We start from the raw sequence: 27359 nt of genomic DNA on the forward strand, positions 1-27359 counted from the left end.
AGTGGGGTAACTCATCTAGAAGCTGCAGATAATGCAGAAAGTGCAGACTCACTAGATTTCCCGAAGTGTTCGGGAACAAGACACCCCCAAAAAGAAGGAACAGCGCCAACCTTGTGTACCGGTAAATATGGAGATCCTCAATCTCGCCGGTAATGTCGGGGTGCAATACCTCCATATGTTGTCTGATAGTTGTCACAGAAATGTGATTGCCCCCTCTAACTACAGCCTCAACCTGTGGTCTGAAACCAGTATACTGCCCCAGCAAATCCAAATACTGGGGATGCGTCATAGCTCTCATATATTGGGTCAGTGCAACGGCCAGTCCATCAACACGCAGCCCATACAAAACCTGAACATCTTGAAGCGTGATGGTGGCCTCTCCAGTGGGCAGGTGAAAAGTGTGTGTCTCCGATCGCCACTGCTTTATCAATGCCGTGATAAGAGACTAGACGAGTTGCATCCGCCCAATCTCAAAAATCCTAAGGAAGCCCGTAGCACGCAGGCGATGGACTACGTGGGCATGGAAAACCCTCTCCCTCAAAAAGTCCCACAAGTCATCCTGTCTCCTGGTGCGGAGAGTCTGATCCAATACATGTCCCTCCCATACATAGGCGGACCTATGTATAACATTCACGAAATTACATATAAAATAATAAAAGATATTTGTGAACAATTTCATTAACAATAAAAATTATTTCTCAAGTTTTAACTATTTTTCTAAAACACTAATAATTTAATTCGGGTAAAAATAACATACAAATTTAATCGCAAACATAACACAAATCAACGTGAAAACACATTCAAGAAAACAAATATACATATGCTCTACGAGTTTCGACATAAACTAAATCAGAATACCTCGATTTATGTTTTTTGAAATAACGAAAATTTGAAATTTTGAAACCGAAAGAAGGAATCCAAGGCTTAGGTTGTATGCAGGACCTACGCTTTTCACTTTTTATGTGACGGGTGGGGCCCAACAATTTTTTTTTAATCGAAGGAGGGACCAACAAAAATGGTGGGGGGGGTTTAAAAATGTCGACTGGTTCTATCGTGGAGAAGAAGGAGGGGTTATATTTTTTTATAGGAAAACGCAATATAATACTACGGTTTCCTTAAACGTAGTACTATAGTACGTTTTCCTATAAAAAAAAATTAATTTTTTTTGTAAAACATAGTATAATACTGCGTTTTACTTTAACGGCTAACTTTTCGTTAAAGTAAAACGCAGTTTTATATTGCGTTTTATGTAGAAATGTAACTTCTTTTTTTAACTGTATAAACGTATTTTATGTCCAAAAAGGCATCATTTCAGTTTTGGACTCATGCATGGAGCCATATTTAGCTAAACTGTTAGCTACACAATTCTGCTCTCTATAGATATGCTAGATGGATGGGTTACCTAGTTGCAGAAGTAACAACTTGCAATCATTAATAATGTTAGTATAATGCATAGAAGCTATTTGAAACATACCGATGAGTTGTTGGGCGTCTGTTTCAATGACAATTGGTGTGAAATTCTTTTGACAGCTATTTTTAACCCCATCAGTAGTTCAAAGAGTTCTGTTTGTACGCTTGTACCTGGTTTTGATTGTCCTGGAAAACCCATAATCCAACTGCCTTGATGGTTACGAAAGACTCCACCAGTGCCATATTGTTCATGGGAAAATAAGGCAGATCCATCTATATTAAGTTTATAGTAATTTGCAGCGGGTGGATGCCATTTAATATATAGAGGTGTGGCTTGATAATTCTTTTTTGTCTTTTTGTGACTTGTTAAGTAATAATATTTCGTTGTTGTAGTAATTAATAATTGAATATTTAATGAAATCCGTTTATTTTCTAAATTGTGCTTATTCCTTATAATCCATATATGCCATAGGGCAAAAGGTAGTAATGTAGTAGATGAGATTTGATGAGGAGTGGATGATAGAAGTGTATGAATAATGTCATACAACCAGGAGGTATAGTTCATTTGAGATGTATTAGTATGCAAAGCTGGGAGAGGTAGTTTGAGGTAGTTCCATAACTGGATTACATTAGGGCAGTGAAAAAAAATATGTTGTATTATTTCAGGGGTCAAATGGCACTGCGTACATATAGGTGATTGTAAATATCTAAATGGTAGAGGTATGTAGCAGTGGGAAGTTTATTATGGGAAATTAACCAAAGAAAGAAAGACTGTTTTGGTGGAATGTTTAAATGCCAAAACCAGTTGTAAGAAGAAAGTTGAGTGGTATTAGGAATGAGTGATGTATAACAAGATTTGACAGAGAAGATACCATTTGAGGTAAGAGTCCAAAAAATTTGATCATAGTTGATTATTGATAAAGGCATGTATATGTCCTTGATGTTAAGCTCAAATTGGTGTGGTAATGTGAAAGGCAATTTGTCCAAATGCCATGCAAGATTGTAATAGTAATTGGAAATTAGTTTTTGCTCCTCATATCTAGGTAATGGTCCAGCTATACAATTGCGAAGTGTGAAATTGTGTTTGATCCAAGGATCAGTCCAAAAATGCACATGATTGCCATTGGTAAGGTTCCATTTATATCCTAAATGACAATACGACCAACCCCGCATTATGTTTCTCCAGGTGGATGAGACATTTCTTTTTATAAGATGGTTTGGGCGTAGATATGTGTGCAGTAGTACTTGTGCCCAAAGTTGATTAGGATTTTTAAAAAATCGTCATGCAAGTCACTTACGTGTAATGCTTTATTTTTAATAGAGAGATTTTGGATGCCCAATCCTCCTTGGTCCAATGGTTGAGTTACAGTATTCTACTTAATAAGATGCAATTTTTTCTTTTGAGAAATTGTGCCCCAAAGGAATTTTTGTTGATAGCGAGTATGATGGGTAAGTATAGAGGTAGGTATAATATTATATTGCATGATATCATTTGGTAGTTGGTTGAGAGTAGAGCGAATAAGTTTTGTCCTACCTACTTTTGATAAAAAAATTTGTTTTCCAACCCGATAGTTTATTTTTGATATTATCAAGTAAGAATTGTTAATCCCGTTTTGAAAGAGGTTTTGTAAAGATAGGAAATCTTCAATATCTTCCAAAGGTTTTTCCTTCCTTCATATGGAATAGTTGTAGAACTGATTGTCTAATTGGGACTGAACAATTTTTTGAGAAAAAGATATTCGATTTTTGGAAATTTATAGTTTGGCCTGAGTGATTGGTAAAGTGGGCAAGAGTATCAACAATTGAACCACATGTGGCAGGAGTAATTTTTTCTGTGAGAATAATGTCGTCAACAAAAAATAGATGAGATAGCTGAGGTCCCCGTTTAGCAAGGGAGATGAGTTGCCAAGAGTGGTAATCAACTGCCGTGTGGATTGTGCGCGAGAGCATTTCAAGACAAAGGATAAACAGATATGGCGATAATATGTCTCCTTGTCTTAGGCTTCTGGTAGGTGTGAAATATTCAGATGGGTTTCCATTAATAATAATGACAGTAGATATAGTGGTGATAAATGACATAATTAGTTGAGTAAAAGTTGGAGGAAATTTATCACGATCCCAAATCGTCCCGGTCGTGATGGCGCCTCTCGTGAAGACAAGTCCAGCCGACACCACACTCACATTAACCCCTTAAGCCTTAAGAGTCATTTTTAAGCCTTTAATTAAACAATGTTTCACAATAAAATCCTGAAATAACAGTGCGGAATAAAATACCAGCCCGACATTGGGGTGTCACTAGTCATGAGCAACTATCAAGGTCTGAGTACAACAAAAGTCTAAAAATGTACTAAACACAGTAACACTAATGAGGGGAAGGAAGCGGTGCTGCGAACGTTATGCAGTCACCTTGCTAACTCTGATGACTCCGCGCCTGAGCAATTAACACCCGCTACCGGATTCCGATATACCTAAATTTGCACACGAGGTGCAGGAAGTAATGTGAGTAATCCAATCCAGTAAGTAATAAGAGTAAATACAGGCTGAGCAGTAGGAAACAATGAATCCACATTCATGTTAGGCTCAATAAACATAACAAGCTTTCAAATCATAATACGAGTCAATCTTCTCTTTTTAAAATCCAGCTTTTAGTACAAATCATTTTGAAATACTTTCCAGCAGTTTAAGTAGGGGTTCAATACCCTTTAAAATAATAATAGAGATTAAAGCAATAATCGGCCCCCTTGGGCAAAGCATAGTTCATAAAACAACCCCTCGGGCAAAACAGTAGTCATAAACACTTATTAACTTGAAAATCTCAGTGAAAATAACCAATGCCAAATCAGTGATTAATTTCTGAACATCTCATAAACCCCAGTTTAAATAAAAGTTGTTTTAAAACATTTGTTCAACATTTCGACAGAGGCTTAATATAAAAATGAGTGAAAAACAATCACTAAATCAACTTATTCGATAGAAACTCACTTTAAAGAGGAGCGAAATCAATGAGTTCATAAACAGGCCTCTCAGACAGAGCATCACTCATATGCATGTATATATATTTATAGCCCCTCGGGCTAGACTCTCTGTCCCTCGTGACTCAATTCTTACCAATCAATACTCACACTCAGTATTCACACTCAATAGGTACCATATAATAACTGCTGCGGCGTGCAGCCCGATCCATATATCTTGTCGACGGCGCTCACTGGGGGTGTGCAGACTCCGGGAGGGTCCCCTTACAGCCCAAGAGCAATATCAAGACATCTTGTGGCATCAAATATAGGCCCTCGACCTTATATCAATGTCAGTATAACACTATTGCGGTGCGCAACCCAACCCATATAAGCATTGTTGTGGCATGCAGCCCGATCCGTATCCATATATATATATATATATATATATATATATATATATATTGATGCGGCGTGCAGCCCGATCCATAGATATATAATCCTCACAACTAGGACTTCGGCCTCTCTCAGTCATTTACCTTACCATCAGACTCTCGGTATATCTCAGTCATCAATCTCACAATCAGACCCTCGGTCTATCTCAATAAAACAGGGAACTCAGCCCAAAACAGTTTCCACATTTTTAAGAATGTAGTGATAAAGCTAGATTTTGAGCAATAAGAAGGTATAACATGACTGAGGATGTGCTTTCAAACAAATAGAGTGAGGAAAAATAGTAAAATGCCCCTAAGGGTCTCAATAAGTCGGCACAAGGCCCCAAACATGGCATACAGCCCAAAACAGTTATAATAACATCAAATAATTAAATATCAAATACGCATTTAATTTAATTATTCGGGATGGACTAAGTCACAATTCCCAGCGGTACTCTACCCCTCGCTCGTAAACTAGCATGTAAGTCACCTCAAAGTAATACAACGATGTATAATCCGGGGTTTCAAACCCTCAGGAGAGTATTTACAATCATTGCTTACCTCGAACCGGCATAATTTCTAGCTCGCGACGCCTTTGCCCCTCAAATTGGCCTCCACGTGCGCCGAATCTATCCAAAATCAGAACTAATACATCACAATATGCTAAGGGAGCAAGCCCAAGCAAAAACTATCAACAAAGGGCACGATTCCCGAAATTACCAAAACCCGAGCCCTGGGCCCACGTCTCGGAATCGTGTAAAATTTACATTTTCAAAATCCTCATACCCTCACGAGTCTAACCATACCAAAAGTATCCAATTCCTATACCATTTGGTTCTTCAAATCATCATTTTACATTTTTGAAAGGTTTCACAATTTTCTTCCCAAATTCCATCCCAAATCACGAATTAAATGATGAATTCAATGATAGATTCATGTACTCTAGCCAAATCTGAGTTAAAATCACTTACCCCGATGAATTTAAAAATCACCAAAATCCGAGCTCTCTAGATCAAAATATTAAATAAAACCCAAAACCTCATATTTATAGAGTACCCCTCAGGTTTTAGCCTCCGCGGGCCGCACCAAATCTACCGCAGTCCGCGCAAGCCAGTGCGGTCCGCGCAAAAACAACCGCGGCCGCACAGGCCTTCCTCTGCAGTGACAAGCTTTAGTATTTTGGCCATAACTTTCGCTACAGATGTCCAAATCGTGATACCTTTACCTTTATAGAAACTAGACACGAAGAGCTACAACTTTCTTTTGTAAATCCCCTCAAAATTCCTTGTAGATCAAAAGATATGAGCTTCTGAAGTATTACCAGCGGGAAGGTTCTTCACCGCGCCAGCGCCCACTTTTGTGCGGTCCGCGCGACGCCTACCGCACCCGCTTTTTGCGGTCTGCACTTCACTCACCGCGGGCGCACTTCATTTTGTGCAGACTGCGTGGGTGAGTTCCGGGGCCTGCAACCTTTCTGGACCTGCTACGACTATGATTTTCGCACTAAAACATCCCGGAACCTACCCGGAACTCCCGGAACTTCAAACCAATTGTACCAATACATCCCATGACATCGTTCAAACTTGCTCAAAACTTTGGAATGCTCACAACAACATTAAATCACCAATTTAACATAGGATTCAAGCCTAAGAACTCCAAGAACTCTTAAATTATGCTTTCGCTCAAAAAGTCTATCAAATCTCGTCCGAATGACCTGAAATTTTGCAAGCAAGTCATATTCAACACTACGGAGCTACTCCAACTTTCGAAATTTCATTCCAACCCTTGAATAAAAATCTCACTATCGGACCGGAAACTTCAAACATCCGACTTTAGGCATTTCAAGCCTAAATTAGCTATGGACCTCCAAAACACAATTTGATCACGCTCCTAAGTCATAAAACACCTAACGGAGCTAACCAAATCATAAAAATTCCTATCTGAAATCATATACAAACAAGTCTACTCTTGGTCAAACCTTTCAAATTTAAGGCTTCAAACTGAGAACTGTTCTTCCAAATTCATTCTGATTACCCTGAAAACCAAAACCAACGATTTACATAAGGCATAATATATACACGGGGAAATTCATGCCCGAAGACTGGTGATCAAAGTGCAAAAGTTCAAAACGACCGGTCGGGTCGTTACATCCTCCCCCACTTAAACATACGTTCGTTCTCGAACGTGCTCGGAGTTGCTCTAAAAGCAAACCAATCGCTGAATAACCTCACCTTGCATATACCCGGGGGTGATCCTACGTCACCCTATCTCATATAGGTACGATAACACATGCAACTAAAATTTCACAACCCATTCTAACCCATAAGCCTTAGAACCACATTTCTACTTCTAAAATCAATCACTAGATCAGAATCTCACATCTATACTATGAATAACTCTAAACAAGCCGTAACAAACCATATCTGCAATCTCAAGTGCAATCACATGATATACCACATAACTCAAACACCAGCAGCGATAACTTCTAATCACAACAGTTGTACATAACAACCGAATACTGATAGGAAACCTCTTATCAACTAAAGTCTCATTCTAACACTTCCATATACTTCCAATGATAAACGAAACACACAATAAACCATAACCATTTCTCAGATCAATAATTCATAAGGCCACTTCTCCTTTGGCAAGGACCATAGCAAATTTCTGAGCCGAACCTCGATATTTATCCTCCCGACATACTGAAATCGAATCCGTTTGTATTCATTAATGTTCCCGATGATCTCCTCTAACCCAACACACCACTCCGGTGACATGACACAACAATATAGGCCTAAGCCACAACTTGCATAATATGCACACCAATAAGCAACGGTCCGAACATACTCAAATGAAAGAGTTGTACCTCAAGATCACCAGTACCACCACAACACAAGGCTGAGAACCCGTCTCACACCATAGGAATAGAACACATGAATCTAACCTACAAGGTCATACCTCCACATATATTCACTGCAACGCGCGACCTTATTTAAACACTTATCCACATGGAACCACCTTAAGTCACTATGCTCGAAATCGACAACCATGCACAATTTGATATCTGGAACCAAAGCAATTCATCATACTCACGGTGAAGCAAATAACATACACCACACAGACCCGATAGGACGTAACCGATACGCCATCCACCAAGCAACACCCAATTACTTTTCCCCGCTCGACTTCCACTATGAACCCCAATAGAACTGTACCATATGTGCCCATAACCAAAAAACTCATAACGTCTCGCAACACAGGAAGGCAACTCATAGATCTCCCAGATCACTAGTAAGCTCAATAATGGTCGCATCAACCTGTCCCTCGACAATACAGTTTGGGGCCAACTAAGCCGACTCCGCTAGAACACGCATCCACATTGGCCTGCTAGCGAACTCCTTATCAAGGAAGCCTGAAGCTGCTCATTCCACTACTATAACTCCTGTCGGAGCCATACGATACGGTGCCCGGTACCAAGTCAATACCGAAATCAACAACCCTGCCCAGCGACATGCCCGGCCACAAGAAACACATCCGGAGAGTCCCTCAACACCGGACTGAAACAGTGGTAGAATCCTCTGCACTAACATCCATTACGAAGGCTCAATTAAGAAAGGCAATCTTTCCTAGTCGTCCGCTGGGTCCTTGAAATATAAACCACTCTACTAGAACATAATCTGACGCACCTCGCCACTCAACCCGTGGCATTTCCAGCATAGCCCCATGAGCAATAGTATGGAATAACCCAATACGGAGACAACCAGTCTAAACCCAACATCACATCCAAAATCTAATATGCCAAGCAAAGAAAGATCCACTCGGGCCTCCAAATCCGGATAGTCGCTAAACAGTGCCGATACACATGATCCATAACCACAACATAGCCTGAATATGAGAACTTCCGTCTCCAAATCCACACGCAATTGTCAATCCTCCTCAACCTACCGCATATGCCATACCATCTCAGGATAACATGAGAACTTCATTTTCCTTCCGAGCCACAAACATCTACGTACTCAATTGGTCATGAACTTTCTATTGGTCCCAATCTAGAAGAAAAATCACTATGCATCCCATGCTCCGCATGCCCACAGAAAATATACATCTCCAAACCATGGTAAAAACCATCGAGAACTCTCCGAGTTCCCTTTGAACAAATCAGACATGTCAGAACTGAATCCTTCTAACTCAACCAAGCTAAGCAAGCCATCAAAACCTAAGAGCATCGCCGTAAAATACCTGAAAGAACTTATTACCTCGAACACACACTAGGAATTAATCATATCCTTACCATACCGATTCAGTCTACTATCAAGCTACCACATCTATCTAAATTTCCTTCTGATTCATCTTCAACTTGATATTCTCTCTTAAATATTCCCAAAAGCACTACATTCGATATACTTCGCTCTGAAGAACTTCCTACGGATCTAAATCCGTTACCTCCTAATATTAATACATAGAATCCCACAATTAATATAGAAAACACCACAAGTCTTGACATCTTCCAAGGAAAACTCAGTTTCTATCCATAAGTACAACTTGAAATCCTCCAATTATTGCATGTAAAATTTTGAAGACAATAGGACCATTCTCTAGAGGCATCCACTCTACTCAAACCGCAGTTAGATTGATTAAACGAACCGAACAACCTATGCTTCATTTACGCTCTGACACTGCAGAATGTGACCTCATTTCAATATAACCAAGCAACTTCCTTCCGTATGCACCGAGCATTCCTTACCAACCACAACTCAACTCATTCCCCGATTCTGGTATACCCATAAGACATAACATAACCTTTATTGAAATTTCCTTTACTCGAGCCATAACTGATTCACAAATATGCCTCAAACTGGAACCATTAGAGCACATAAACGTGCAATCAACTATTCAATAGCGGACTCCCCCACTTGGCTCAAAGCCATAGATAAAAACATGCACCATAACTTATAACACGTATACTTTATTGCTTCCATAATACCATTAGACTCAGTCCTTCATAAGCTCTTGAAACACCGACCATCGGGTACTTTAACTCTATGCAAATCTCACATTCACTCTCGTAACAGTTAAGCCCACTCTATTACGTGAGCCAAATTTAAATTTCAACACATATGTTTCACTTGTGAATGAGATTATCTAACAGATAGCATAAGGATCACACAATCTCAGAACACCGCAGGAGACAACCCGCCTGCTTTGCCTCTATATAACATTTATGTATACCTTCCACCGTCATACACATTACGCAGTCACTTAATCTTCTTGAGTCTGAACTCATACCGCAACATGAAATTTACTTCACTCCAACTAGGAGACATGAAATGATTCTTTACGCGCCCATAACTCGGGGCTACACAAACAACCACAATGGAAATCAAACACTTAATAGTTCATCTATCATCCATCAGGCCTTCCTCGTCACTTCCAAGTCATATAGATACCTCTCGCAGTACCAACATACTCATCACATAGTTGTCAGCCATCACTTCTACTAATAGGGACAATACCGCATATATAAGTTCAAAACACTTGTCATACAATCAGCATCTCGGTGCTCAAGCCATAGGCAAAGATCCGGCCTCAAGTCCCTATGCGACCGCGCGTCATTTGTGTGCGGTCAGCGCCAGACCCTCAGGGGTATTTTTGTCCGGTTTTTCCTGTGTAGTATAAATAGAACATTTTACTTTTTAGGATCAGTTTTTTTGGGAGTTTTTGGTTTCGTATCAGATAGCAGCTGAACTCGAGATTTCATGGTTTTAGCCTATTTTGGGCAATTTCTTCTAGTATTAACGTGGAATTGAGTAGATTAACATTGTATTTAATTATTATGTCAATTTCATCTACTATTTCTTCAATTTCTGTTTCTATTATGGCTAGCTAAACCCATTATCTAGGGTTGTGGCTCAACCCTAGTGTGGGTAATTAATGGGTGTGATTGTTTAGTGCATGAATGATGTTGGGTATTTGTTATTTGGATTAATCTTATGTTTTCATTAAGATTTGGTGGTTGCAAACACTAAGTCTAGCTTAGTGAGTCTTGACTCTTCTTGAGAAAGAGAGTCTATGACCCCAAGATTAATTCCAACAAGGAATTGGGATGGACCCATGAGAATGGTAGTCCCAATTAACGGGTTAAACCTCGAGAGAGTAATTACCCAACTTGAACCATAAGTTGCTTGGGCAAATTGGCCTACCCAATTGGTCTCGAGAGAGTCAATTGGGCAAAATCACTCTCTCTACCGAGAGGTTTGAGAGTGGGTGCAAAAGTGCAACGGTTATAGCATAAGTCCCATATTTATCATTCTTGCATTAGGAATCTCTACCTGTTAGTTGACCATCTAGATGTATGCCACGATCCTAGTGTCTTTCTCTATATTGCATACAACTTAGAATCAATATCTTAGCCTAACTTAGCTTTAAATTTGTAGTTGCTATATTGTAGTTGATAATTAAAAGAAAACCAAAAATGTTAGAAGATCAATTAGGAGCTAAAACATAGTCCTAGACCATACAAACACTCAACTCCACATTGAATCTCCCTGTGGAAAATTGACCCCGATACTGCTATTGGGTAAAAGTATTAGCGCCCACTCTTCCTTAGGTTGATTCCGCTGCGATCACTTTTTGGCGCCGTTGCCAGGGAGCTTTACGGTGTTGACTATTTGTGTAGCTAGTATTGTGTTTTGCCTCTCTTTCCTTCTTATTTACTGACTTTATTTGTGTCGATCAATCAGGTACAATGCCTCTTAATGCAAATGACCCTCTCGGCAATGTGATAGCGGGGGAGGAGGTAGAGGATCTAGAACAAGATGAGGTCTTACCTCAACTCCCACGGAGAGCTCGGCATGTCAATATAAATTCAAATGAGAACAACAACATTCCAGACCCTCCTCCGGCACCGCCGAGAGTGGTTCCCAGAGTTCTACCAAATCAAGGATACGCCAGTGTTATTGTTCCTCCCCGAATCGGGCGGGGAACTTTCAAATCACAAATGTTATGCTGACCTTGCTCGAACAAAGAGGTTATTTCACGGGTGCCTCCAATCAAAATGCCTACAAGCACTTGAAGGGGTTCGTGGATATATGTTGGGGTAGCAAGCAGACAAACGTGTCCGAGGATGCGTTTAGATTGAGGTTTTTCCCATTTTCTCTTCGGGGTAAAGCATTGGATTGTTTAGAAAGGCTCCCCAATCATTCTATTACAACATGGGATGAATTGGCAGACAAATTTATTGCCAAGTTCTTCTCTCCAAGTCATATGACAGCTCTTTGGGATGAAATTCTAGCTTTCAAGCAAGAGCCAACGGAACCTTTGCATGAGATATGGGAAAGATATAGAACAATGGTGAAAGAGTGCCCTAATAACGACATGACCGAAGCCATGATTCAACAAACCTTTTATCGGGGCATCAACACCACAAATCAATGCATTGTGAACCAATTGGCCGGAGGGAACTTTATGAAACTTTCTTACCAAGAGGCATGTGATGTACTTGATGAAATGGCTGACACCTCTTCGGCATGGCAAAGCTGAGCAAATGTGCCCCAAGGTGACCCCACGGTCATCCATTTGCACAAGGAATTGCACGATCATGGCCAAGCTATAGTCGAGCTTACAACAACTATGAATCAATTGGCAAAGGCGCAATTGCAACAAGTCCAAAACCCGCGCCAAGTCAACGCCATGGAAGGTGTTTCTATGTTGAAAAGGAGGCAAAGAGGACAACAACCTCAAGGTAATAGTGAACAATATGACAACAACAATGATGGTAGTGGATATTCGAATGAAGGTTTTGATGACCAAAGTGAGTAAGTCCAATATGTCAACAACTATCAAGGGAATAGAGGTAATCAACAATGGAGACCCCAAGGTAATTGGGGCAATCAACAAGGTGGCAATTGGAATTACAACAACAATCAAGGAGGAAATTGGGGGAACAATAATTCGGGGAATCAAGGTAATTGGAACGGGAACAACAATTGGAACAACAACAATGGTGGTCAAGGTGGTTGGAACAACAATGGTGAACAAGGTAATAGGGGGCAAGGCTTTCAAAGGCCCCAAATGTATCAACAACCCAATAACCCGCCTCCCTTTCCTTCTCAATGTTCGAGTTCATCCGGAAGCGAGATGGGGAGAATTGAAAGCATGTTCGAGCAAATGATGAAAAAGAAACAAGATTTCAAGGCCCAATTAGCTTCGCATAACACATCTATCCGGAACTTGGAAGTGCAATTAAGCCAAATCTCTCAGTCTTTAAATACTCGCCCAAAGGGTGCTCTACCAAGTGATACGGTAGTAAACCCCAAGGGTGGGCACAATAATCATGTGATGGAAGTGACAACGCGAAGTGGAAGAGGCGGTGATGTGCATGCCTCAAGAGGAAACCAAGTTGCAGTAGATGAAGATGAGTTACGAAATGATGAGATCCTGTTGATAGTTGAGGATGTTGTTGAACAAAGTGCAAGTGATGATGTGAGAATTGAAATTGATAAGGGTGAGGAGGAGACTCAAGAGGTCGTGAGCCCGTCTAGGGAACACGTCATTGATATGCCCAAACTAGTGGTGCCAAAATCCAAGGCACCCTTGCCTAGACCTCCTCCGCCCTATCCTCAAAGGTTGGCCAAGAAAAAGGGTGACAACCAATTTAAGAAATTCATTGAAATGATGAAGAGTTTGACTATCAACGTGCCTTTGGTGGAGGCACTCGAGCAAATGTCGGGATACGCAAAGTTCATGAAAGATTTAGTTACAAAAAGAGATCAATGGAGTGTGAGACAATCAAGATGACCCATCAAGTGAGCGCAATTGTGCATTCTATGGCTCCGAAACTTGAGGATCCCGGTGCATTCACTATTCCATGTACCATTGGAAGTGCCGACTTTGCAAAAGCCCTTTGTGACTTGGGGGCAAGTATCAATTTAATGCCATATTCGGTCTTCAAGACCTTGGGAATTGGACAACCTCGTCCAACTTCTATGAGGCTTTAAATGGCGGACCGGTCAATGAAGCGGCCTTTGGGAATTATTGATGATGTCCTTGTTCATGTTGATAAGTTCATATTGTCGGCCGATTTCGTGATCTTGGATTGCAAAGTGGATTTCGAGGTGCCTATCATTCTTGGAAGGCCCTTCCTAGCTACGGGGAAGGCCTTGGTTGATGTGGAAGCGGGAGAATTGACCTTCCGTGTTGGTGATGAAAAGGTGGTGTTCCACGTATGCAAATCAATGAGGCAACCAAATAGCACCGAGGTGTGCTCGTTTGTTGACATTGTCACGGCGGTGATAGTGGATGACACAAGCGCAATGGCAAATGTTGAGGACCCACTTGAGGTCGTGCTATTGAATGTTGATGTTGATGATGATGCTAGAAGGGTGGAGTGTGTGAACGCATTACATGGCATGGGCTCGTATTCTTATGAACCGAGAAAGTTATCTCTTGATCTTGAAAATCGCAAAACTCCACCGACCAAGCCATCTATTGAGGAGCCACCGGTGTTGGAGTTGAAAACACTTCCTCCTCACCTCAGGTATGAATTTCTTGGTCCTAATTTCACTTTGCCGGTTATTCTTTCTTCTTGCTTGACTAACGTGCAGGTTGACGCCACTTTGGCGGTTCTTCAAAAGCGCAAGCGGGCGATTGGATGGACCTTGGCGGATATTCGGGGTATTAGCCCCGCATTTTGCATGCACAAGATAATATTGGAGGAGGATGCTAGGCCGTCTCTTGAACATCAAAGGAGACTCAATGAGGCCATGCAAGAGGTGGTCAAAAAGGAAGTCATCAAGTGGCTTGACGCCGGTGTGGTGTATCCAATTTCTGACAGTTCGTGGACTTCTCTGGTACAATGTATGCCAAAGAAGGGAGGAATGACGGTGGTGACCAATGACAAAAATGAACTTATTCCGACTCGTACTATGACGGGTTGGAGGGTATGCATGGACTACCGGAAGTTGAACAAGGTGACTAGAAAGGATCATTTCCCATTGTCGTTCTTGGACCAAATGCTTGATCGTCTTGCGGGCCGGGCTTTCTATTGTTTTCTGGATGGGTATTCAGGCTATAACCAAATTCTCATTGCCCCGGAAGACCAATAAAATACAACCTTCACATGTCCTTATGGCACATTCGCCTTCTCTCGAATGCCATTTGGATTATGTAATGCACCGACGACCTTCCAATGATGTATGATGGCAATCTTCACTGACATGGTGGAGGACATGTTGGAGGTCTTCATGGATGATTTTAGTGTGGTTGGGGACTCATTTGGTGATTGCTTGCAATTCTTGGATCGTGTGTTGGCCCGATGCGAAGACACAAACTTGGTTCTCAATTGGGAGAAATGTCATTTTATGGTAGAAGAAGGAATTGTGTTGGGTCACAAAATTTCAAAAAGAGGGATTGAGGTTGATAAGGCGAAAATTGAGGTTATCTCAAGGCTCCCTCCCCCTACTTCTGTCAAAGGGGTGAGGTGTTTTCTTGGACATGCGGGTTTTTACCGAAGATTCATCAAAGACTTTTCTAAGGTAGTTAACCCGTTGTGTAAATTGCTAAAGAAAGATGCCAAATATGTGTTCGATGAGAGATGTATGGAGGCTTTCGAGCTTCTAAAGCACAAGTTGACGACTACCCCCATCATTACCACACCAAATTGGAGCTTGCCCTTTGAGCTCATGTGTGATGCTAGTGATGTTGCGGTGGGGGCGGTCTTGGGCCAAAGAATCAACAAAATGTTCATCCGGTGTACTACGCAAGTAAGACAATGAATGAAGCTCAAAGGAACTACACGGTCACCGAAAAGGAATTGCTTGCCATTGTTTTTGCCATGGAGAAGTTTCGCCCATACCTTATGGGGGCCAAAGTGATTATTCATACTGATCACGCCGCCCTTAGGTACTTGATGACGAAGAAAGACTCGAAAGCAAGGTTAATGAGATGGATGCTTCTTCTTCAAGAATTTTATTTGGAGATTGTTGATAGAAAGGGTAGTGAAAATCAAGTGGCGGACCACTTGTCTCGATTGGAGGAGGAAAGGAGGCCTTTGGACGGCCTTGAGATAAATGATGCTTTTCTGGATGAACAACTCCTCTCGGTTTCAATGCTAGACATGCCATAGTTTGCCGACATTGCCAATTATCTTGTTACCGGTGTGATTCCGTATGAGCTCTCTTCTAACCAAAGGAAGAAGCTCAAGCGGTATTGTTTAGACTACTATTGGGATGAGCCGTATCTTTTCAAAATTTGCACCGATGGTGTAATTCGCCGGTGTGTTCCCGAAGAAGAGCAATTTAGTATTGTGGAAGCTTGTCACTCTTCGCCCTATGGTGGCCATCATGGCGGGGCGAGGACGGCGTCTAAAGTGTTGAGTTATGGTTTCTATTGGCCTTCTTTGTTCAAGGATGTCGGTGACTTTGTGAAAAGATGTGATGAATGCCAACGTGCCGGAGGGATTTCGAAGAAAGATGAGATGCCCCTTAACACGATTCTAGAGGTTGACATTTTTTATGTTTGGGGGATAGACTTTATGGGACCATTCGTAAGTTCTTGTGGCAACACCTACATCTTGGTAGCGGTTGATTATGTGTCGAAATGGGTTGAGGCCATAGCTTTGCCAAATAATGAAGCTCGAAGTGTGGTGGCGTTCTTGAAAAAGAGTATCTTCACGAGGTTTGGAACTTCACGTGCTATCATCAGTGACGGGGGTTCTCATTTTTGCAACCGGGCTTTTGACTCTTTGCTAGCCAAGTATGGGGTAAATCACAAGGTGACCACTCCTTATCATCCTCAAGCGAGTGGTCAAGTTGAGGTGTCCAACCGTGAGATCAAGAGTATTTTGTCCAAGACTGTCAATGCAAATAGGACCGACTGGTCGAAGAAATTGGATGATGCTCTTTGGGCTTATCGTACAGCTTTCAAGACTCCGATTGGTATGTCGCCGTATCGGTTGGTGTTTGGGAAGGCTTGTCATCTTCCGGTAGAATTGGAACATAAGGCTATGTGGGCCCTGAAAAAGTTGAACTTAGAATGGGATGTCGCGGCAAATCTCCGGGTTGAGCAATTGAATGAACTTGATGAATTTAGGTTTCATGCTTACTCCAGCTCGTCCTTGTATAAGGACAAGATGAAGTACCTTCACGACAAGTATGCCCGAGGGAAGGAATTCAAAGTTGGTGACATGGTTCTTCTTTTCAACTCCCGGTTGAGGTTATTTCCGGGCAAGCTGAAGTCTAAGTGGAGCGGCCCATTTGAAGTGGTTGGTGTAACTCCCTTTGGTGCCATTGATCTCAAAAATAAGAATAGTGAAGTTTTCCGGGTCAATGGGCATCGTGTCAAGCACTATTTAGGAAAGATTGATGACAGCCACGTGGTGGCACTCATTCATTTGAAATGACTGTGATGGTAACACGCGTCGTGCCGCGACGTTAAATCAGGCGCTTCTTGGGAGACAACCCATATCTTTTTCTTTTTCTTTGTTTTTCTATTGTAGAGTAGGATTTTTGAGCTGATAATTTGTGAAGTATTGCAGGGATAATGTTGAACCAGTGCAGGGCAAAATGTGCAAAAAAAATGGTCAGTCTCTGAATATGGCCTACGCGGCCGCGCAGCAAAATAGTGCAGTCCGCGTAGGTGTGAGCAGCTGAAAGGCTAAGACCCAGAAGATCCAGCGCGGCCGCGTGACATTTCTGTGCGGTCCGCGTTGGAGGACCAAGAATTGCATGCTCTCTGACAAAGTCCCACGCGGCCGCGCACCAAAATAGTGCGGTCCGCGTGGATTGAACAGCTAAAGTGAAAGATGCAAAATCTAGCGCGGTCCGCGTCCATTTCTGTGCGGCCGCGTTGGTAGGTGGGTACTGGATCCCAGGGCTTTTCTATAAATAGAGGCCTTGGGCCTCATTTTAACCTTTTCGCCAATTTTACACCTGAGCTCTAATTTTCACTGTTCATCAAAATTAATTGGGCACATAGTTGAAATCTCATTAATCCCTCGTAACAACTCTCATTCATTTCAATCATAGTCTAATTTTTGTTTTGTTTAATTGCTTTCTACTAGTGTAACTTCTTACTTTCGTCTTTTTCTTCTTAGTTTAACTGTTAGATTAGATTTTTGTGTGTTTTTGTTTAAATCATGGGCATGGAATCTTGTTAAATAACTGAGCAGGGACACTTAGGACCCAAAAAGGTGAACAAAAATTGGATTTAATTGAACAAACACCCGGCTCAGTTAAATTAGCCCTACGCGGCCGCACAGCATTAATGCGCGGTCCACGTGACTCTGGATAAGAGATGATGAACCTCTCTGCGTGGACCACGAATCATTTCTGTGCGGTCCGCGTGAGCCCAACGCGGTCGCGGTCCAAAACAGTGCGGACCGCGTGTGAAGAGTTCAGAGAGGTCAACATTTTGGCATTTCACCTGCGCTGACCGCGTACCAAACCTGTGCGGTCCGCGCTGAACAAACGCGGCCGCGTACCATTTATGTGCGGACCGCGTCAGTTTATTCAGAGAGGTATGTGTTGGTGTCAGTATATTGCGCGGACCGCGTGCCTTTTGGTGCGGTCCGCGCCCCCTCTGCCTGTAAAATTGTGTCTGCACTCATTTCATTCAACTGAACTGTCCACTTCACCTTATGTGCTTCTACTAACAATGTTAGACATGTATTCCTTGCAGATAATGGCTAAAAAATGAGCGGGCAAAGAAATACAACCCGGGAGAGGGGGTTCCTCCCGAGGAGGGAAAAGCAGGCGGATTGTGAAACTCACTCCTCAAACCAGGGAATTGATAAAGAAAACGCGGAAGATAATCCGGGAAGCTGATAGAGCTGCATCTCATTCCACGGGGAGTAAGTATGCACCTTCACGGATCATTACCTCGGAGTCTGCCCCCACCCACATGTCCACTTCATTTCAGCTCCGTGATTCTCCTTCCCCGGATCATGATAATGTAGCCTCCTCCAAGAAGCCGGTTAATGTCATCTCGGACCAGTCTGATTAGTCCGTAGCAAGAGAAGAAGAGCAATACTCCACTTCTCCCACAGCTTCATTATCAGGGGAGAGTGGAGGATATGCTGAGGGAGGTGAGCCACAGGTCGGGGGGGATTGAACGTACTAGAAAACCGGAGGCATGTGCAGACAGGTTTGTTAGTGAGGTTGCTTTCCACAGATTCTGAGAGTGGTGGCCCAGAAGGAAACTTATTCCGGAGAGGAAGTTCATAGATGCCGATCTTGTCCCTCTCAACCCTCATGTGCAAGCACAATTCCGCACTAGGGAGGGTTGGGGCTTCTTCAAAGAACGTGTTGAAATGGCGAATGAGCATATGTGAAGGAGTTCTACAGCAATGTTCACCATATAGTTTGGGACTCCAAAGTAACTAAAGTAAAGGACAAGATAGTTGTGTTTGATGGCGAATCGTTGAATGAATTACTGGGGTTCGGAGAAGAGGATGAATCGCAATATTTAGAAAAGCTGGCAATGAAAGAGGAGGTTCGTCCTTGGTTGGCCGAGCACTTGGCAGCCCCGGGTACAGTCCCAGTCTGGTTGAAAGCACAAGAAAAGATTTTTAGGAACACCCTGAACTTCGAAGCCAAAGGGTGGTTGACTTTCGTGTGTAGTCGACTTGACCCGTCTACACATGATTACTCCATTCCCCTCCCTCGTGTTGTCTTGGTAGCATCTATCATGGCGGGTTTCCCTCTGAATGTGGGTAATATTATGTCGAGAGTGATTTCTACAGTTGGTAATGAGATCCAAACAAACTACCCCTTCCCAAACACACTCTCTTTGTACTTCAGAGAATTGAAAGTGAAGAAAAAGAAATATGATGTCAAGGTACCTCCGGTGGCCCCGTACTCATGGTATAGTCAGCTGGGTCCAGACAACCCAAAGAGGGCAAGAAGAATGTGGCATCCACTTCCACCGCACCTAGCCAGTCTGAGGAGCCAGCGGTCATTGAGCAGCCCAGTGAGCCTTCCACCATTCCTGCTACTGATGAGGCATTGCCTCCAGGTCCGTCGTCAGCATCTGGTTCTTCTATTGCAGCTGACCCGGTAGTCCCTTCATCAAAGACTCACCGGTTCACCGCAAACCAGCTCACCCACTCCCTTGCCAGTTTGAACAACTGGATGTCAGCTGCGACATCCAAGTTGTCCACATTGACCACTGCTGCACAGGCACAGAGAGCGCCAGTTACTGTTGAGATTCCTTCCTCCATTGAGGAGGCACTGAAGAAGATCCTAGCCAACCAGGAAAAGATGATGGCGACGTAGGATGCCTTGACTAAGGCGGCTGGGGCACATGGAAAAGCATTGAAGAAATTGGCTAGGGAGCACAAGAAGCTGAGGAAGCAGAAGGCTTCCAAGGAGTTAGTGACATAGTTGAGAGTGGATGTGGACAAGCTCATGGTGGATCAATTGCCACTTGACCTACTATTTGGGGACTCGGCTATATAGCCAGCAGCTGCATAGGTATAGGAGGAGGAGCAGAGGCCGAGGAAGAAGAGGAAACTCCCTAGCACTAAGGGAGTTGTGATTGAGGTAGCACCAGTTCAGGAGAGTCCCTCCACTGCCCCACCAGTTGATGAGCCAGTTCTTGAGCAGGCACCTGTCCCAGCAGCACAGCAGCATCAATCCGGGGGCCAGTCTGAGGTCCCTACCAGTACAGAGGACTTAGGAGCCATTGGCCAGCATAGGGTGACGGATGAGGCTTGAGGGGCCTTTCTATATCCTTTCTTTCATTTTTGTGCTTATTTTGATAGTTATCATTGGGGACAATGCTAGCTTTTATTCATGGGGGTGTGGCCCTACTATTTGGATTGACTGTTGGATTACTGTATATATTCTTTTACTTTCTGCACATTCGTAGTTGTAGATATATATTTTTTTTTACTTTCTGCACATTCGTAGTTGTAGATGTCTTGTATATAACTGTTCATTCTAGATGCTCTCAAATTCTATGTATATATTCATTCTCCCTGGTTGTATATTCTACTCCCCTTTTGTACATATTCATTCGGTTTTCATTTTAGTTTTCTATTTTTCGTTAAAATTTTTCGTTTTAGTTGCAAAGTTAGGCTCGTAGCCTTTTTGTTTTGTTTTGGCGTTTGCAATAAGCCCTTGGTTTTCTTAATGCCACGGTTCTTTCCAAGGGTAGATGTTGTGCGAACCGGGTGGCTCTTCCCAATGATAGATGGCGTGACAACCTTCTTAAGGGTTTGAGTCCGTTTTTGATTTTTCTTTTTGATTTTCAAGTTTTTGTAGTTAAGGGTACCTCAGGCAAAGCTTCACTTGGGCCTAGCACATTTGCCTTTGGTCCTATAGTCAAAGACATTACGTTGTGTTTAGGATGGTGAAAGTTGTGGCCTTGAGACTCTTGTGTTGACCAAACAATCATCGTGTGGTCATTTTGGACCATGGTGCGCTTGAATCATATCTAAGGTCGTTGTGGGCCCCCGACTCCGTCTTTGGCAATCCTTGAGTGTTGTAGTGAGAATTCGAATCGTGAGCCCAAGTACCGAGCCGATGGTCTAGAACTTGCCCTGAATGTCTGTTGAGGCGAAATCATAGGTGAAACTTGACTTGAGACGTGATTATAGGCTCTCCTTGATCCAAAACGCAAAATTTGAATAATTTCCATAACCTACCAATGAAATAATCCCTAGTTCAACCCTTTGGAGCCTTAAACCTTTTTCGTTCATGAAACAAGCTACAAGCCTATACCCGTTCTTAACGAGACCCTCTCTTGGCACCCAAATCTTCCCTTGAGTAAATGGCAAATGTCTAAGTTTGGGGGGGGAGAGACAAGAAAGGCATCAATGTGGTAAAAAGGCGTAAAAGCAAAAGAAAAGCAAGGCGATGAAAAAGAGAAAAAGACAAAAAGAAAAACAAAAATGAATAAGAACCAAAAAGGGAATCCAAGGACAACATCTAAAAAAAGTGAAAAAGGTGTGGAAAAGTGGTAAAAAGGAGAAAGGGTTTGAATTGCAAAAGAAAGAGTGATAATGTGTCTCTCTAATCCCTTGAAAGAAGTGAATTACACAATTGAGTCAAGAAAGTGTGCCAAAATAAATTCAAAGAAGTGTTTAGGGGAAGATTGAACCCATTTGAACAAAAACACGTCCTACCTTTACCCAAAGCCTTCACAATGACTCCTCAAAAGCCCTATATGATCTTGAGTTGAGGGAAGCCTACATTAGTGGATACTTACATAAGGGCAAGCATATGGTACTTAGAGCCGGACTTAGAGCCTTTTCTTTATGAGAGATGAGAGAGAAGTCCATTCACCTCGATTTGTATGCAAATACTCTAAAAAGGTGAGGTTCACTTAGGGAAAGTCAAGAATGTGTGAGTTTGGGTTCCACAATGACCAAAGAAATTGAGAAAGGTTCCTTGATGAAATGTGTCAACTCTTGATGCTCTTGTGTCACACTTGACCCAAAAGCTTTCAAAGTTTAAATGTGTTAATGATGCATTCGCATTGAGGGCAATTGTTAGTCCCAATTGATGCTTGTTGAGGTTACTTTAGAATAAGCAGGAATTATGTGGGTGTTGTCCATTGAGGGGTAGGTCTCATTTTATTTGCTTGAGGACAAGCAAAGGGTTAAGTTTGGGGGAGTTGATAACTGTGATTTTTACATGTTTTATACTCATTCTTACCTAAGCTTTGTGCATTAACTACTATAAATTTGTCCCAAAAAGCTTACAAGTTGCGCTTGATTGCAGGTTTGAATGACAAGATGACAAATACAAAAGATCAGCTCAAAAAGGAGTGAAATCTGCCAAGTGTCAAAAGACAACTGAAAGGGGGAACAAAATGACCTGTGCGGTCCGCACTGTTTTGTCACGCGGCCGCACAGGAAAGTTCAGAGGCCATGCCATTTTTAAGTCAAGATACGCGGTCCGCACCCCTTTTCACGCGGTCCGCGCCCCTTTTCACGCGGTCCGCACCCCTTTTCACGCGGTCTGCGCCCCTTTTCACGCGGTCCGCGCCCCTTTTTACGCGGTCCGCGCCTAAGAGTGTCAAAGACCCAATCATTCAAGGCAAAAGTCCATGCGGCCGCACACCTAATCAGTGCAGTCCACGTGGATGAAGTTCAGGCGGTCGCGCGTCAAATTTGTGCGGTCCGCGTCCCCAGTGCCAGAAGTAAGATATGAAGACCCAAAACCCTACGCGGTCACGCGTCATTTGTGCGCGGTCAGCGCCAGACCCTCAGGGGTATTTTTGTTCGGTTTTTCCTGTGTAGTATAAATAGAACATTTTACTTTTTAGGATCAGTTTTTTTGGGAGTTTTGGTTTCGTATCAGATAGCAGCTGAACTCGAGATTTCATGGTTTTAGCCTATTTTGGGCAATTTCTTCTAGTATTAATGTGGAATTGAGTAGATTAACATTGTATTTAATTATTATGTCAATTTCATCTACTATTTCTTCAATTTATGTTTCTATTATGGCTAGCTAAACCCATTAGCTAGGGTTGTGGCTCAACCCTAGTGTGGGTAATTAATGGGTGTGATTGTTTAGTACATGAATGATGTTGGGTATTTGTTATTTGGATTAATCTTATGTTTTCATTAAGATTTGGTGGTTGCAAACACTAAGTCTAGCTTAGTGAGTCTTGACTCTTCTTGAGAAAGAGAGTCTATGACCCCAAGATTAATTCCAACAAGGAATTGGGATGGACCCATGAGAATGGTAGTCCCAATTAACGGGTTAAACCTCGAGAGAGTAATTACCCAACTTGAACCATAAGTTGCTTGGGCAAATTGGCCTACCCAATTGGTCTCGAGAGAGTCAATTGGGCAAAATCACTCTAGTGTCTCATATTCAAAAGTGTGAGAGTGGGTGCAAAAGTGCAACGGTTATAGCATAAGTCCCATATTCATCATTCTTGCATTAGGAATCTCTACCCGTTAGTTGACCACCTAGATGCATGCCACGACCCTAGTGTCTTTCTCTATATTGCATACAACTTAGAATCAATATCTTAGCCTAACTTAGCTTTAAATTTGTAGTTGCTATATTGTAGTTGATAATCAAAAGAAAACCAAAAATGTTAGAAGATCAATTAGGAGCTAAAGCATAGTCCTAGACCATACAAACACTCAACTCCAAATTGAAGCTCCCTGTGGAAAATTGACCCCGATACCGCTATTGGGTAAAAGTATTAGCACCCACTCTTCCTTAGGTTGAGTCTGTTGCGATCACTTTTTGGCCATCTCTCAGGCTGGGGAGGAGCACAGACTCCCGCTACTCGCACTCCGGAGCAGATGGCTGCTCAGTTTCAGACTCCAGCAGCTCAGCCAATTGGGGTAGTTCAGCCAGGTGTTGCAGCTCAGATCGGTTATGGGGCAGCTGTGTCTTCTGATGATTTGTGAAGGTTGGACAGGTTCACCAAGCTCTTCACTATTACTTATGGCAGTACATCTTCAGAGGATCCCCATGACTATTTGGACAACTGTCATGAGGTTCTGTGGAACATCGGGATAGTGGAAACCAATGGGGTCGACTTTACTGCTTTTCGTCTGTCAGGTTCTGCCAAGACTTAGTGGAGGGATTATTGTTTGGCTAGGCCAGCTGGATCACCGGCTTTGACTTGGGATCGGTTTTCTCAGTTATTTCTGGAGAAATTTCTCCCTATCACTTAGAGGGAGGACTATCAGAGGCAGTTTGAGCGCCTCCAGTAGGGTTCTATGACCGTCACTCAGTACGAGACAAGATTTATTGCCTTGGCCCATCATTCTCTTATTATACTTCCCACCGAGATAGAGAGGGTGAGGAGGTTTATTGGGGACTAACTCAGCCTATTAGATTGCAGATGGAGAAGGAGATAGGGAGCGAGATTTCTTTTCAGGATGCGACCAATATGGCCAGGAGAGTTGAGATGGTTCTATTATAAGGGAGTGGTTAGGGGTCTGACAAAAGGCCCCGTCTTTCTGGAAGGTTCAGTGGTGCCTCATCTGGAGGCATGGATTCTTTTGGTAGAGGACATCCTTCCAGGCCGTTTCATTCAGCACTTCAGGCTTCTCATGGTGCTCCAAGTGGTTGTGGTTCTCATATGCAGTATTCAGATCAGTTACCTTATAGTGCACCACCAGCTCCTATTAGTGCACCTCCGCTCTAGAGTTTTTAGGGTAGTTACTCAAGCCATCAGGGTCAGTAGCTGAGGGCTTGTTATACTTGTGGCAATACGAGGCATATTGCTAGATTTTGCCCTCGAGCACCGAGCATCTCTCAACATCAGGGTTCCCATGCCATGGTTCAAGCACTGACTATTCCACCGCCCGCTCAGCAGCTAGAAGTAGAGGTCTAGGTGTTATAGGTGAAGTTCAGGCCATTAGAGGTGGAGGTTAGGCCGTCAGATATGGAGGTCAGCTAGCTAAAGGTGGAGGCCAGCCAGCAGGAGGCCGTCCTCGGGATGTAGTTCAGAGTGGTGGGGCCCAGACCCGATGTTATGCTATTCCAACCAGACCTGAGGCTAGGCCTTCGATGGAGTTATCACATGTACGGTTTTAGTTAGCAGTAGAGATGCTTCAGTTCTATTTGATCCGGGGTCGACATATTCCTATGTGTTATCTTATTTTGCCCCTTATCTGGTTGTGCCTCATGATTCTTTGAGTACACCTGCATATTGTCTACAACGGTAGGTGATTCTATTATTGTAGATCGAGTCTATCGCTCATGTGTGGTTATTATTGGGGGTCTTGAGACCCGAGTAGATCTCTTTCTTCTCGATATGGTAGACTTCGATGTCATTTTGGGGATGGATTGGTTATCCCCTTATCATGCTGTATTGGACTGTCACGCCAAGACTATGACCTTAGCCTTGCCGGGTTTTCCTCGATTGTAGTGGAGAGTGACTCCTAGTCATTCTACCAATAGGATTGTCTCTTATATAAAGGCTCGGCATATGGTTAAAAATGGTATTTGGCTTATTGGGCGTATATTCGTGATTCTAGTACTGAGGTCTCTTCTATGGATTCTGTGCCCGTTGTCCGTGAGTTTCCAGAGGTATTTCCTGTAGACCTATCGGGGGATGCCACCCGACAAAGACATTGACTTTTCCATTGATTTGGCTCTGGTCACTCCGACCATTTTTATCCTGCCATATCATATGGCCCTGCCAAAGTTGAAAAAATTAAAAGAATAGTTGCAAGACTTGCTTGATAAAGGCTATATTAGACCTAGTGTTTTGCTTTGGGGTGAGCAGGTGTTGTTTGTTAAGAAGAAGGATGGATCGATGAGGATGTGCATAGACTATCGGCAAATGAACAAGCTCACAATCAAGAATAAGTATCCATTATCGAGGAATGATGATTTGTTTGATCAACTTCAGGGTGCCAAAGTGTTTTCGAAGATTGATTTAAGATCTGGCTACCATCAGTTGAGGATTATGGCATCCGATATCCCTAAGACAGCTTTTCGCACTCGGTATGGGCATTATGAGTTCTTAGTGATGTTATTTGGGTTGACAAATGCCCCAACAACTTTCATGGATTTGATGAACAGAGTGTTCAAGCCTTATTTGGATTCCTTCGTAATTGTCTTCATTGATGATATTTTGATCTATTCCCGTAGCCGGGAGGAGAATGAGCAGCCTCTTCGAGTCGTTCTCCAGACTTTGAGGGACGGTCAGTTATATGCTAAGTTTTCGAAATGTGAGTTTTGGTTGAGTTCAGTTGCAGTCTTGGGTCATATTGTATCAGCAGAGAATATTCAAATGGATCCTAAGAAGGTTGCGGCAGTCAAGGACTGGACTAGACCCACATCAACTATAGAGATCCGGAGTTTCTTGGGTTTGGCAGGCTATTACCGTCGGTTTGTAGAGGTGTTTTCATCTATTGCATCCCCGATGACCAAGTTGACCCAGAAGGGTGCCCAGTTCAGGTGGTCGGATGAGTGTGAGGCAAGCTTTCAGAAGCTCAAGACAGCTTTGACTACCACGCCGGTGTTGGTATTGCCTATAGGTTCAGGGCCATATACAGTGTATTATGATGCATCTCGTATTGGACTTGGTGTGGTGTTGATGCAGAATGGCAAGGTTATTGCACATGCTTCGCGACAATTGAAGATCCACGAGAAGAAATATCCAGTTCATGATTTGGAGCTAGCAGCCATTGTTCACGCGCTGAAGATTTGGAGGCATTATTTATATGGCGTGTCGTGTGAGGTGTTCATGGATCACAAGAGTTTGCAATACGTGTTCAAGCAGAAGGAGCTAACTTTAAGGCAGAGGAGGTGGTTGGAGCTATTGAAAGACTATGATATCACCATCTTGTATCATCCGGGGAACTCTAATATAGTGGTCGATGCTTTGAGTAGGAAGTCAACCAGTATGGGCAATCTTGCGTATATTCCGACCGGTGAGAGATCGCTTGCTTTGGATGTTCAGGCTTTAGCCAATCAGTTAGTAAGGTTGGATGTTTCTGAGCCCAATCATGTGCTAGCTTGCACAGTTGCTCGTTCTTCATAATTTTAGCGTATCCGAGATCGGCAGTATGATGGTCCTCATTTGCTTGTCCTTAGAGACATAGTGTGGCACGGGGGTGCCAAGCAGGTTAAAGTGGGAG

Source organism: Nicotiana sylvestris, chromosome 6 (genome assembly GCF_000393655.2).
Source record: "Nicotiana sylvestris chromosome 6, ASM39365v2, whole genome shotgun sequence".
NCBI classification, from domain to species: domain Eukaryota; kingdom Viridiplantae; phylum Streptophyta; class Magnoliopsida; order Solanales; family Solanaceae; genus Nicotiana; species Nicotiana sylvestris.